This window comes from Choloepus didactylus, chromosome 2 (genome assembly GCF_015220235.1).
Source record: "Choloepus didactylus isolate mChoDid1 chromosome 2, mChoDid1.pri, whole genome shotgun sequence".
NCBI lineage: Eukaryota > Metazoa > Chordata > Mammalia > Pilosa > Megalonychidae > Choloepus > Choloepus didactylus.
In genome coordinates this window covers 239736001-239751308 of record NC_051308.1, presented here as the reverse complement: position 1 = coordinate 239751308, position 15308 = coordinate 239736001, and the positions used below count along the sequence as shown (strand labels likewise).

The following is a 15308-nucleotide window of genomic DNA, read 5'->3' as shown; positions in this document are numbered from 1 at the left end:
AGATACTGAATATTTCTTCCTTCTGGGACCTGAGCCTGTTCTGGTCTGGGAAAACCTGATTGGGGTAACCAAGGAAGCCAGATGCCTAGACAACAGAAAAGTACAACCTACACTAAGAAAAATGAAGTTATGGCCCAAAGGAACAAACTTACACTTCAACTGAGATACAGGAATTGAAACAACTAATGCTAAATCAATTCAAAAAGTTTAGGGAAGACATGGCAAAAGAGATGGAGGCTATAAAGAAAAAACACTGGTGTACATAAGGTAGAAATTGAAAGTTCAAAAAAAAAAAAACTGGCAGAATCAATGGAAATGAAAGGCACAACACAAGAGAGGAAAGACACCAATGGAGACATACAACAGCAGATCTCAAGAGGCAGAAGAAAACACTCAGAAACTGGAGAACAAGACACCTCAAAGCCTACACAAAAGAACAGATAGGGAAAAGAATGGAAAAATATGAGCAACATCTCAGGCAACTGAATGATGACATGAAACGCAGAATGTATGTGTCATGGGTGTCCCAGAAGGAGAAGAGATGGGAAAAGGGGCAGAAGCAATAATACAGGAAATAATCAATGAAAATTTCCTATCTCTTATCAAAGACATAAAATTACAGATCCAAGAAGAGCAGACCCCAAACAGAATAGATCTGAATAGGCCTATGCAAGACACTTAATAATGAGATTATCAAATGTCAAAGACAAAGAGAGAATCCTGAAAGCAGCAAGAGAAAAGCGATCCATCACATACAAAGGAAGCTTGATAAGACTATGTGCAGATTTCTCAGTGGAAACCATGGAGGCAAGAAGGAAGTGGTGTGATACATTCAAGATACTGAAAGAGAAAAACCACCAACCAAGAATCCTATATCCAGCAAAACTGTCCTTCAAATATGAGGGAGAGTTCAAAATATTCTCTGACAAAGAGATAGTGACAGAGTTTGTGAGCAAGATACCTGCTCTAAAGGAAATACTAAAGGAAACACTACAGACAGACAGGAAAAGACAAGAATGAGAGGTTTGGAACACAATTTTGGGTGATGGTAGCACAGCAATGTAAGTACACTGAACAAAGATAACTATGAATATGGCTGAAAGGAAGATTAGGAGCCTGTGGGACACAGAAAGAAAGAGGAAACATGAAGACCGGGACTGTATAGCTCAGTGAAACCTAGAATGTTCAACAATTGTGATAAAATGCACAAATATGTTTTTTCAAGAGGGAGAACAAATGAATGTGAACCTTGCAAGGTGTTAAAAATAGAGAGGTATTGGGGGAAAAATACAGTCAATGTAAACTAGAGACTATAATCAACAGAAACATTTTATTATACTTCCTTTAATGTAACAAAAGCAATATACCAAGGCTAAATGCATACAAGAGGGGAGCATAAGGGAGGGGTATAGGACTCTTGGCATTGGTAACATTGTCTGACTCTTTATTCTACTTTTGTTTAATGTTACCTTTCCTTTTGTTGCTTCCTAGCTGTCATGTTTTGTTTTGTTTTGTTTTGTTTTCTCTTTCTTTTTCTTTTGTCTCTCTACCTTCTTTGACTCTTCCTCTTTCTTTGTGGAAGAAATGGAGATGTCCTTATATAGATAGTGGTGATGGTGGTGAATACATAAATACGTAAGTATACAGGGAACCATCGATTGTTTACTTAGGACAGAATGTATGGTGTGTGAACAAAACATTCCTTAAAAAAAAAAAAGGGGGGCTGATGAAGAAACCTTGAGGGCACTATACGGAGTGAAATAAGACAGACAAATAAGGACAAACATTGCAGGGTCTCACTGATAGGAACTAATTATAATATGTAAACTCACAGACATGAAAAATAAGGTACTAGGATATAGAACGAGGCTAAAGAACGGGGAGCAGTTGCTTATTATGAGCAGAATGCTCAACTAGGTTGAACTTAAATGTTTGGAAATGGACAGAGGTGACGGTAGCACGTTGTGAGAATAACTAACATTGGTGAAAGGTGTGTGAATGTGGTGGAAAGAGGAAGCTCAGACTCATGTACATCCCCAGAAGGAAAGCTGGAGGTTAAAAGATGGAAATGTATAAAACAGTGAATCCTGTGTTGGGCAAGGTCTGTGATTAACTGTACAAATATTAGAAATCTCTCTCATGAACTAGAACAAATATATGACACTATAACCAGAAGTTAATAATAGAGGGGCATACAGGAAAAAAATATACCTCTATTGTAAACTATATACTACAGTTAGTAGTATTTTAACACTCTTTCATCAACAGTAACAAATGTACTATACCAATACTATGAGTCTTTACTTCTTTTCTGGAGCAATGAAAATGTTCTAAAAATTGAAAAAAAAATTAATTGTGGTGAAGCATGCACAGCTGTATGATGGTGCTGGGGCAACTGACTGCACACTTTGGATCTTTGGATAATTATATGGTATGTGAACAATCTCAATTAAAAAAAAACAAAAAAAAAACAAAAAAAACTGAATGGTCTTTTTGTTTGTTTGTTTAAGGAAGAGGAAAGCAGCTGGAAGATCAGAATAAAAGAAAAACCCTGCTCTGGGTGGTCCCTCTGGTCCAGGGCAGCGTCTGCTGTCGAGACTTCGATCCTCGCCATCACGGCTCATGAGTCTGGGGCACCTCTTCTCGTGCGAGGCCCAGAAGCAGGGTGGGAGGCCAGCAGGACACTTCAGGCAAACGTCCAGGCAGGTGGGCAGCAGGGGCTGTGGCACCCTGGCAGTGAGGGCAAAGCCTGGGTCTCTGCGCTCCTTCCAGCTGACCCTGCTCCATCGTGCCCAGCAGAAGCCCTGGGGCTGCCCCAGGCCGGCAGACAGAACCCTGGGCCCGGCTGAGGTGCACCCACAGCTGGCTTGCTTGCTGTAAGCCTCTCCATGACCCCCAAGAACCACCACACCCCATCTCCTCACAGCACCAGGGTCCCCTGCAGAATGCCCCATGGCCCCGGCCAGACGCAGGACACAGGCCTCGCGCAGTGACCTTGGCAGTGTCCTGAACCCTTGGCCCCTCCTTTGTAAATAAGGTTGGATGAATCCATGGCTCAGACATGCTGCTTCACCAGCTCAGAAATGCAGCTTTACCAGCTTAACATCATCACGTCATCCTGGCAGTGCTCGTGGCTTCACATATTCAAACCAGCTCCCCACCGCTCACCGCCCCCGCAAAAGCAAAACACGATATATTACAAATGAGAAATTATTAAAATGTCCTCTATCTGGAAAAAATAGAAAAAAATCAACAGGCCGAAAACAGGTTTTATATCCTGTTCCTGCAGTAGAAGAACATTCGATGAGAGTCCACAGGCCAGAAAGTGTCTCTGGGAAGCTGGGGTTGCCTGGGGCAGGAGGCCCGAGGCCTTGTCCGGGTAGGGAGGTCCAGGATGACCATCTCCCTGGAAACCCAGGCCAAGGCTAGCCTGGTGGTTTGGCAGGAAGAAAAGGGGTGGGGTCTGAATCCCCGGGGGCCCTGATCCCTGCAGGAAGCCCCACCTGCAAGACCAGGAGTGCAGAAGGACAAGCAGCTTGCCTGCTGTGGGCTGGGTCAGGGACCCCAGTAGCGGAAGCATGTGGGCTGGTTCCTCAGGCCTGAGCAACCTTAACTGGAGCTGGTTTCTAAAAGCCTCCCACCCAGCTCACCATGCAGGAGAGGATGTAGAAGTGGGTCACATTCTCCTAATTGGAACAGGCGTCCCTGCCAGGCTCCAACCTTACTCTCAGAAGTCCAGGCGCACGAGTGACTGGTGTCCTGGGGGCCACACCAGCCGTTTCCTCCAAATCAGATGCTGAAGGTCTCTGGGGCCTAGACTGAGGGGCACTGACAAGCACCCGGGGTGCCGTGCAGGGTGACAGGTCATGGTTGAAGATGGCTTTGTCCAGGGATAAGCCGCGCAGTCCTGGCACCTGCCTCTCCCTCTGAACGTGGGCAGAAGCCTCCGCTGGCCCTCTGCCCATTCCACCCCGGCCTGGCCAGCGGCGGAGAGCAAGGATACCGTGTGCTTTGCGCTTCAGTCGCTGGGCCGCCCCGGCCTTGGTTAAGACCTGGGGCCTGGTGCTGGGCAGACTTGGTGAAGAGAAAACTCTGCCCCACCCACTGTGCAGACACGGACCCAAAATGGGCTCAAGGACATAGCTGTCTGCACGCATCAGTTCCTTCAGGACCCCCAGGGTCATGTCGGGGAGAGAATACCGAGCAGCTAGCCCCACAGTCCGCCGGCCCCATATGTCTGCTTTCCAAAGTTGGCAGGAAAAGGATTCTGGAGAGACGAGGTCTGGCAGCCGTTACATAAGGAAAGCACAAGGTTGTGACATAATTCCAAACTCCAGGAAAGGGCCCAGCACCGTGATCCTTCCTCCCCCACCTGCACGTAAGTAACAGCCAAGGGGTTAAGGCTTCAGGGAAACACAGCTCCCACTTCACGGCTGCCGTGTTTCGAAAGGTGCCCACCTAAGCGCAGCTTTTGTCAAGTGTGACGCGGAAGGGCTTCAGTCCACCGGTTCTTCCCTTGCTCTCCTAAGCCCACCCAGGGCAGGTCACAAACGGGGCTGACAGCTACACCCGGAAATTATATCCTGCCTCTCCTCCTGAGAGTTCAAAACCCTCTTGCCAATGCGTTCTGTCTATTCACGCGATCCCAACTGGGTGAGCCTCTCGGGCCTAGACTCTAAGCTCTGCACGGGGAAGAACTATCCTGCTTTCCAGAGTATTCCCAGCACCTATGTTGGTGCCCGGATCATAACGAAGGATCAGTACATAGGTAGTAAGTGAATGAATGAATAATCAGAAAGGAGGGGAGGAAGGGCGGAAGTGAGGAAGGGAGGAGGGGAGGACAACCATCCCGTCTTGGTACCTCACAGCTGAGCCTCCCCCCACCTCGGTCCTGCCATCCCTCGGCCTCAGTCGTGTTTCCCTGGGCAGGGCGCTCGCCTGCCTAGGGAAGTTGATCCAGGACACACGCACGACACTCAGTCCATCAGGAACTGCTGGAGGGAGACAGTGTCCCGTCTACTCCCCCCACCTGCGCCCACCACGGAAGGACACCCTCTCTGCAGACGGTTGTCTTTTCCTTTTTTATAAGGCTTAGGGGAGGATAAGGGCATAATAAACCTTTAATAACTGAGTATAACAACAGTTGGTGCTCAGTTCCCTTTCATAAAAGAAGTTCAAAAGCATTTTGGCTCAAACATCGTTACGCCCCTGGGAGCTACGAAGGTTCAACTATCGTTTATTCCCATTTACAGCTGGGGAAAGTAAGGCAAAGGGAGGTTAATTGCTTTGCCCAAGGTCAAACACGACAGGGAAAGGGCCTACGATTCAAACTCTGCAGCAGCCAGTAAGCTAACCCTGGCCATCGTAAGAACTTCACCCACCTCAGGCTTTAGGCAGGGTTTTGTTTACTTCTCTAAAGTTTCTGCTGAGAAGCTGCTATAACACACTGCTCAGGGCTTGCACTCTGCCCCTGACTGGCTTGACCCCAAACAGGGCGCTTAGCCTTTCCAGACCTCAGCTTCGTAACGTGTAAAATGGTGATGATAATGCCACCTACCTCAGAACTACAGTGAGGGTAATGAGACTGTTCGTTTCTCATTTTCTAAATGAACACGTATCATTCTCATAACAAGAAAGCTAGTTACATGAGAAAAAAGGTTGCACCCACTCTGGATTTAGTTTTTACGAGGCTACAGATGACATGGGACTAACAGGCATTTCTGCTTCTGTCAAGGAAATGAGCCAGGACCCGGGAAGTAACCTGCAACATGAAAGTCCTATTTGGTTGCCATTAACTCTGTTGCCCATGGACCCCACCTGACAACGGGTGCCCACCCGAGGATGGAAGGCCCGTTAGTGACACCCAGCCGAAAGAGGCCAGCCCTGGGTCCTGGTGAGCTGCAGCGCTGGATCTGAAATGCCAACCCTCAGTGTGTTCTGCTGAGCTTCCCAAGTCTGCTCAGCCCAGACCAAGGAGAGCCGATGCTTTCTAGGTACCACCATGTTCCCAATCAAGTGAGCAAACAGGGAGTTCCAGAGGTGACTGGGCCCTGACCCGCTGTGGAGGGCGTGGGGATATTCAGAGGGAGACTGGAAGAGAAGAGGGAGTTGGTGGGGGTAGGAAAGCTGTCTGCTCAATCTTCGTATACCCCTCCCCAACAAAGAAACTGATATGTGTGTGTCCTTGATGCACGTAGAAAGAACAGCAGTAGCAAAACTCCAAGGTCACTGCACAGTCACTGTCCAGCAAAGCCCTTAACTCATGCAGAGCCGGGAGAGAATGCAGAATATCCTGCTGTTGAAGATGAGATGCTAAGAGCTGACAACAGCCATTCATCCAACTTAAGAAAGGTTTGCTGATTATTTATATATATATATATATACAGGGAGGGAAAAACAGCTCAATGGAATTTGCAGGACACACAGACACCCATGCATCTGTGTCTTCGTCCATCTAATTTACAATGCCCACCTCTCCTGGTATCCAGGCCAGAGAAACATGGAACCTCAGATTAACCACCAAGGTGGGAATTAACTCAACACTGGTGGCCTGCTGGCCTCCAAAAGCCTTCTCAGGACAAGCACGGCCCACTCCACCTGCTTTTCCCAGGACTCTGCTCTCCCTCCTAGTCTGCACTCAATATTCCCTACGACTCCCAGGAAAAGTTCCCTGTTCCGACCCCCGGCCTGCCACGCTCCAGCCACCCTGGGCTTACTGCTCCTGCTCCTGCTGCCCTCTCTGTGGGCGGAGCTGTCCCTAGGGGTCTTCACTGTTGGCTCCTTTTCATCATCCATGTCTTCTGTCAAAAGGCACCTCCCTCAGAGCTAGCTAGTTATGACCCCAACCCTCATCCCCGTCACTCTCCGTTGCACTGCCCTGTTTTATTTTCCTGGTATCTCCTTTGGTCCTATGTTATCTTTTATTGATGGGGAAACGGAGAAGTTAAGTTACTTGCTGAAGGTCACACAGCTCCTAATGACAGAACCAAGATCCAAACACAGACAGTCTTGGTACAAAGTCCATGCTCTGGTTAAGATCTAAGCTCCATATTTGCTGAGTGTCGAATAGCCACTTGGTCACCACCCTCAATAGGGGTGGAGAGAGAACAGACCCCTGAAGGAAGGGCTGGCCTGTTCCATGAGCATAGGGAGACAGGGGGCTGCTGGGTTTACCTCTGTGTGGTTGCCTGGTGAGGAATCCACAAAGAAGCACGGGCTGATGAAAAAGACAGGGACTGGGTCAGGATTTCTGGGTTCTAGTTGTAGAACTAAGACACCCAGGCAAGTCAACCAATATTTGATGATTTACACTTTGTGCAGGCCCCAGGGTAGATGCTGTTGTGAGGGATACAAAGATGAATCCAATAGATTATTGTGGCCTCAGAAAGTTTAGACTCATGCACACACACGTGGAGCTGAAATAGAGGTTGAAAGTGACAGGTGCCATAAAAAAATGTACAACCATGGGAGTGGAAAGGAGTTACAGTGACTCTCAGGGCTACAGGTTCCCAACCATAAAAGGAGAGGGGCTAGCCTGTAATCCCCAAGGTCCTCTTACTCTGTCACGTTCTGACAGTACAATTTGAAGGGGCAGGGAGACCAAGCTTTACTCTGGTTCATGGTTCAAGGTCATGGCCACTGAGTTGTTTTTCCCAACCACCATGAGAACAGTCCCAATTTTACAGTGCAACATTTTACAACAGAGGCAGGGCAATGATGTTCCCATTTAAATAACGGGGCCAGATGCGGGAACGAAGCCCAGTGTTCTGCTCTCCTGCACTTACAACTGGTTTTTAAACCCACGAGCCTTCTTCCATCAAGGAGGGGGTGACCTGTGCTGGGAGCACATGGTTGATAACATGGAACCAGCCCTGAGTTAAACCACAAGGTCCACCAGACTATAAGCTCAAAGGCAGGCAACTGACCCTATTCACATCTGCATTCCTAGAATCTAGTACAATAGTTGCTGAACTAAACCTGAGCATGGTCGGGTTTAGAAATTCTCTACTGTGCTCTCCCCAAGCTTTGCTTTATGGCTCTTGGTGTCTTCTCCCCACTCCTACTGCTACCACCCTGACCCCAACTCACCATCATCATCTCTTGCCAAGTGGCTGCAACAGTCTATCTCCCAACTGGGGTATCTGCTTCTACCTCTGCTCTGTATAATCCAGTCTCTGTACAGCAGCCAGAGCAATCTTTTTAAAATGAAACTAGATCTCATCACCTCCCTGCTTAAAATCCCCCAATGGATTCTAAGTGCATCGGAATAAAATCCAAACTCTTCATAATGACCTACAAATTCTTACATGGCTCCTACGCACCTCCAGAGCACTTATCACTACTGAACTTACTCTGTTTGCTTATCTGTTTACTTGTTTATTGTCTGTCTCCCCTCCCCTTTAGAATATCAGCTCCACAAAGGCCAGGACTGTGTCTGTCTTCTCACCTCTGTATCCCCAGTACTTGGACTGATGCCTGGCACATAGCAAGAACTCACTGTTATTGAATGAATGAATGTCCATCCCAGAGGTGGCCTGTAGTTACAGAGACCACCAACTTCACCAGGAAATCATGAATGACACACTGGTATTTAACAGCAATCACTCCTATTTGTGATTCAAAATCCTGCTTTAAATCAGAGAATCACTGGTATCACTGGACGCTTTAATGGCACAGGAGATCAGTATCACTTAGGGTTTCAGACCAGGAACTCAAGCCCGTGGTTGTAGCCGGGAGCTGAGAGCCAAGAACAGAACTTCAGCACAAACTCTGACTTACCGCCAGGACCCTTACCAACAAACCCCAAACCTCAATTTATCCAAAGTGGGCCAGGCACACGTCCCTGAGTCCTGTGAGTGACAGGAGACAGAGTAATTAACATCTGGAGTATACTTTTGATCTTCAGAGAGGAGGTGCTGCAAGCCATGCATCTCATTATTCATAAAACTCTTGACTTGCTGCCAATCCAGGCCCCTCGGCCTTCCTAAGAGCCTACCTGGCAGCAGGTACTAGGAGAAGGGCCTATCAGGGCTGTGTGTCCAGAACCAAGTGTCTTGGTTATCAAGTTCAAGAAAAAAGCAAGGTGGTTGGAGGGTGGGGGTGATGAAATGGGGGTGAGAGCTAGAGTGGTTGATGTTGCAGGCTCACACACACACGCACTGGTGAGACATGTGCCTCTGGTGTGTACCTTCCAAGAACACTCACCAGATTGAGGTGGAATTGGGGAGACCATAGTAAAGCAGCAGCTCAATCGAACTAGGGAGAAAGGAAGGGTGATTCGGCGGCAAGTCCTTGAATGCAGTTAGTTTGGGGAAGTACGAAGGGGCCTTACCCAGAGGGTGTAGCTTGGGGAAGTACGGAGGGGCCCTACCCAGAGGGTAAGTAAAGGGTCAGGATGTCGAGAGCGGAGCGCAGGTGAGGAAGGGACGGGGCATGGGCACCGGAAGGGCTGCCGGGCGATGACAACCCCCGGCGACGCGGTGGCGCGAGCAACAGGGTGGGAGGCTCGGCCACCTGTGGCGGCGACCCTCGGGCGAAGGTGAGGACGGCAGGAGGGTGGCGGCCCGGCGGGGAGGAGGCCCGGCCCAGGCCAGGGCGCAGCGCCGCCGGGCCGGGCGTGGCCGGGGGTCCGAGGCGGGCCGGGGGCGCCCCCCTCCGCGGCCCCTCCCCGGGAGACAAAGGGCCGGCGGCTCCCCCGAGCCCCGGTGCGGCGCGGGCCCTGGCGCTGCGGGCTCCGGCCGGCCTGGCGCTTACCTGGGCCGCCCGACCCGGCCGGGCCGGAGGGGCTGCGGGTCCGGAGCGCGGCGGCGCGGCGGCCTGTTCCGGGGCGCGCTCAGCCCGAGCAGCCGCGGCGGCGGCGGCGGCAGCAGCAGCAGCAGCGGCGGCGGGAGCGGCCGCAGCCTCCGCCTCCCGCTCCGTGAGTCACCGCGGCCGGGAGCGAGGGAGGCGCCAGGCCGCCGGGGGAGGGACCCGCCGAGGGGGCGGCATCGGGCTCCGCGCGGGCGGCGGAGTCAGGCGACCGCAACGCCCCCTGGAGGAGGCCGCGGGGGTGGGGGGAAGGGGCGGGGCCTGCGGGACGGGGCGGAGCCCGAGGGGCGCGCGGGGGCACGCATTGGGTCAATCCGGTGTGGGGCGGGGCTGCCTGCTGCGGGGCGGGGCCTGCGGGACGCGCATTGGGCGCCTCAGGCTGTGGGCGGGGCCAGAGGCTTGGGGGCGGGGCCACGCGATAGGCGGAAGGAACTGGGTCAGAGCAGGAGGAGTGAGGCCCAAGGTGGGGCGGGGTCAGCGGGGCGGGGCCCGGGGAGGCGGCGGCCTGAGGGAGGGGCCGCGGCAAGGATGGAGCTGGCGCTGCGGTGAAGCGACTCTGCCTGTCCCTAGCTGTTTCGGGAGCAGAGTGATCCCGTAAGAATAATGGCCTCTCCCACACACCGGTCTGCCTTTAAAAACGGGAAAGGCCAGACGGGGCAGAATCCTCGGCGGGGCCGGTTTACCCACGATCCCTGAAAAATCTGAGACGGACCGTGCTGCCAAACATCTAGAGGCGTGGTCTCCGGCGTCACTGGGTGGGAACAGTGCTACCTTTCAAGCATTGGGCCCACTTCTGAATTTGAGGCCTTCCTCTCTAAGGGTTCTTAACCTGGAGTCGATGGACCGCAGGGATTATTTGCGTATTTGTTGTGCATACATTTTTCTGAGCAGGAGTCCTTTCTAGAGTTTGGCTCTATCTGGAAAAAAAAGAACTGGGACAAACAGCCCATTTTAGGCAAACAGCGAATTGCTTTGGCACCCACCTTCCTTTTAAAGAGAAACAAATCTTTAAATATGGTCTCTTTTTCAACATTAACTTACTGGTTACGTGGTGTGACACTAACCCCAATCAGAAGCCCTCCTGCCTCTCGTTCCCCAACTTTTTTTTACTCCTTTTCTGTCCCATTCCCCCCTTTCTTTTCCACTTGCCTCTACATTTTTTCCCCTTCCATATGTAGGAAGAATACGGAATACTTTTTTTTTTTAACTTGACTGTGTTTATATTCTGTAAGGTCCATATTACTCTCTACTACTTTAACAAATGTATTTTACTTGGCTACAATTGAGTTTACAATTGAGGTTACAATTGGTTACAATTTGATTAATTTTTTATCACCAGTCATGATTGTGAACTCTTAAAAGCCAGGAATGTGGCTTACTAGTGTCACACCCCCACCCCACAGTGTCCAGAACACTGCCGTGCCCACAGCAAGAGCTCTGTAAATATTTACCAAGAATGGGCCAGCTGGTCCTTCAGGTTTCCCAGAGTGAGCACAATAAGATAAACTACACATTCAAATTTTTTATGTAAATAATTTTACATAAAACAAGTAAGTTGAAACCGAACATTTCACTTGATACAACACAATGTACAGACAGTGTTTAAAAACATATGCTCAAGGGTGAGGGTGGAAAAGGAATGATAAAATGAGAATGTCATTGTAAAATAATGGGAGCTTTCCTTCTGCAAACATTTCATAAATACTATATAGTTTTTATAGTTCAAAACACTGAGTGAATCATCTTACCAGTCCCCCATCTGCCCCATCAGCTCAGATTTGGAAAATTCTGCATTTCCAGGTATCCTCATTACTTCAGGATTAACTCAGGCTCCATCCATCTGTATGGTCTTCTTAGAATAAGACATTTGAAGACTTTTCCTATTTGCTTAGGAGGTAGCAAACATCTGTTACTTCTGACAGCCCAGCACCACCTCTCCCTTGGGGAAACTGTGCTTCATCATGCCCCAAGAGGTGCTGAAGAGATATTACAGTATCCTATCCCCCCTCCCTAGAAAACAACACAAAGGGGAGGATGTACCCAAGCTGAACCAATTCAAGTGCTGCATTCTCTTGACTGTTGGTTAAGTAGGGAAGTGACCCAAGCTGGGCCAATCTGAAACTTTCTGAATTGAAAATGGAAGGGAAACTCTTAAATTTTAAGAACCATAAGGGTGTGACCTCAAAAAATTTCTTAGCCTCGTTTTTCCCCCACCCCATGGAAAATCCTGAGAGAATGAGGCAATTCTGATGACAAAAACAGAGAAGAGGCTTGGAGGGAAAGAAAGAGGAGGGGAGAGAGAGAGAGACAGGGAGATAGCACTGTCCTAGCACAGCATGTGTCCCCTGGTTTCCCATGTTTCCATAGTATGTGGTCTCCCTGGCTCCCAAGGGGACCTTGCACCAGCTCTGCTCACACCATCTGACACTGGGTCCCCAAATCTGTCTCTCCTCCGGTGCTCCCCCATTCAGTAACTGGCACCACCATCTACCCAGTTGCTTACGCTAGAAACTTAAAGAGCATCTTTGATGCTGCTCTTTCCTCATATCCAGCCCAAACTGTATCTCAAATCTCCTCACTTCCATCCCTATTCCCCTCTCCCAGTTCAATCCACCATCTCTCACCTTGACCCCAGGAATCTTCCAACAGGCTTCTCATTTGGGTTTATCCAGGCTCTCCCTTCCACCCCCAATCCATTGCCCAAAGGGCAACTAGAGGGAATTTTGTAAAATGCTCTGATTATGTCAGGCCTCTGTTAGTCAATGATTTCTCTCTGTTTCCACTATGAAGCCTGATCTTGAACACTTTTGCTGACTGGGTTCCAGCCACATACAGGCCTTCTCCTTAGTCCTTACTCATGGTGCTTTTTTGAGGTCCAGGACTTCTGAGTGTGCAGTTCCCTTTGCCTCTGTGACTCTTCCCCCACTTTCCACCTTATCTGGCTGAATAGTTGGTCTTCATTGGTCTTCTTCAAGGAGACTTTCCTAAACCTGTACATGCCCCAGTCTCAGCATAGCCCATAAATTCTGGGAGGGCAAGGACCATGTCACTGTGGTCCACTCCCATCTAGCGCAGTGCCTGACATATGGAAGATGCTCAACAAATGTTATTGCATGAATAAATAAATATGTAAATACCCCACCCAGGACTTTTTCTTCCATTGGCCAGTCATGCACTGGCTAGCAACCCTGTCTTTCTCTTTCCTCTTCTCTTACTAAATTTATGATTCTGTACTTTCTCCCTTCAGCATTCTGTGGTCCCAGAACATTTATATAAATACACACACACACACATACACACACAAACACACGCTATCTATCTATGTCTTTAATTAGCCGCTTTCTGGAGCAAAAATTTTTATTGCCTACACCAACAGGATGGCTATAACAGTAAAATTTCCGGGCCAAGAATGAAGCAACAGAGACACCACAGCAGGTAGCAGGAAAAGAGAGCTATTTTGAAGCAGTTACTGCCTTATGGCAACAGTGGTCCTCAAATTTTTTACCCCATAAAAGGGCATTTCTGCATACAAGTAGAGCAAGTACAAGGTGAAAATGGGTGAGAAAGGAAAAGACTGTGTACTAAATAAAAAAAAGTTTTTTTTTTTTTTAGCGAAGAATGAGAACCAAATTTTTAAACACTAATTAATAATTTTCCAGTAATATAAAAAGAAAGAAATTATCTCTTGCTTTGGTTCATATGTTTGTCATCCTGTTTGCATTTGGTACAGTTCTAACTTCTCCAAGGACAGGCCGTGAGCGGGAGGCTGAGTGCACAGCAAAGAGGGCCGCAGCAGTGTTCCATTCTCCAGTGTTTTGCCTTGGCAAATACTTGTGATCTAATGTTACTTTGGAGATAATAAAGAATTATTAAACACAACGATGAAAGCATTTTGTCAATCAGTGAATACAAGTATTTTGTGTCCTGCGTGGGAGATACGCAGCTGTGAACATCTGGATCTCTGCCAACCTGTCCCCAGGGTGTTGGTCTCAGCAGCACGTGATAGGTGGCTCCTTCCTATATCACAGAACCCTGCTTGCACTGTGCATGGAAACAGTATAAAGAAATAATTATTATTCTCTTTGGCTGACTGTTTTGATAGACCAGCGTTTCTTGTAAGTGTATTTTGTCTGTGCAGCCTCCAACATTCTAATCACCTAGTAAAGACAGAGCAATAGAGGACCTCAATTTGTATTCAGATACTCAGCCTATTATGCTTTAAGCACAGTAGTTCTGTTTATCACCTTTTTTTCCTGCTGGTTATTGTCCAATTAAGTACAAAAAAATTACCATCCTTAAAAGCAAATAGCCTGTATTTTCTGGGAAGAAGTGATTAAACAATTGGCTTTTCCCCAACCACGTATCATTGCATTTCATACCTGTAGATGTTGCAATGTTATCAGTGTATTCAGGTGAGACTGAGAAAGATTGTTCCTGACAAGCAATACCTTCCTCACCTTCCTGAGGTGCAGTCTGTCCAGTTGCAAACTACTTGTTTTATTTTACTTTACTCCTACTCATCACCATTGTAAGATAGTAGCAATTTTCAAACCTACATGAGAATATAAATGCTCCTGTTTCACATTTATACCTATACTAGGTTTTTTGTTGTTCATTTTTTAAATCAATCCTTTGCTACCTTTAAGACTGAGATCTGACTTTGTTGCAACGTGACACTTCAATTTTGCCTTTCAGTCTGGCAAAGATTGTGCAATCCAAATGAACTTGGTGGTTTTGTTTCCTCCACACCGCCGTACCACCATCTCACTTTCTTCGTTACCGTTCTTCGTTCTTCAGGGAAATTACTTCCATCAGCAGTATTTGCCCCCAGCTGGTGAATCAAAGGGGGTTCTTTTTTATAGTTAATAAACACTAAAGGCTGAGGGCGGCCAATCTACACCCTGATGCCAGCTAATGAGGAGCCTGACATGAAAGCTTATGCAAAGGGAGACAAGCATGGTGAAAATACCCTGGGATCCAAGCTTACTCACTCTTCTCCCACCCACTGCATAACACAGTAATGTTTATTAATTATTTAAGCAAAGAACATGAGCACCAACACAGGCAGCAGAAAAAGAAAAGGAAGCTGCTCTCCAGGATCTTTCTATTGAAATAATTTTAATTAGCGCAAACTATGGAGCCAAGGGAAATAACCCAAGATACTTAATAGCAAAATATTTTTTTTTAAAATTCTCTAGTACTTTATTCCTTTAAAAAAGAGAGAGAGAGAGAGAGAGAGAGAGGTTTTATTTGTATGCCTGCTGCCAAAATGGAATTTGAAAATGAAATGCTTCCATAGACTCCCTTCTGTGATACCATATCAAAGAAATAGGGTGACAGAAGGAGGCTTAATCAGATTTTCATAGGTTCTAGTGAATCCTGAGGCTGTGAATCCCGTCTCCCCACGAGATGTCTTTCTTGTTTGTATGTGATAAGGATGTTGAAAGCCAAAGTTGCAGCTCCCTCCACCTTGATTTTCTATTTTTTGCACTTTGAATTGA

General features: G+C 48.0%; 1 protein-coding gene across 1 annotated transcript in view; it reads right to left on the bottom strand.

Moving 5' to 3' along the window:
* CTNNBIP1 (catenin beta interacting protein 1) overlaps nucleotides 1-9955 on the bottom strand; it is a 49995-nt gene extending 40040 nt beyond the window's left edge. Inside the window, exon 1 of the mRNA XM_037828574.1 lies at nucleotides 9754-9955. The gene's annotated coding sequence lies outside the window, so the exon portion shown is untranslated. The remainder of the gene's footprint in view (nucleotides 1-9753) is intronic.
* Nucleotides 9956-15308: the final 5353 nt, after the last annotated feature.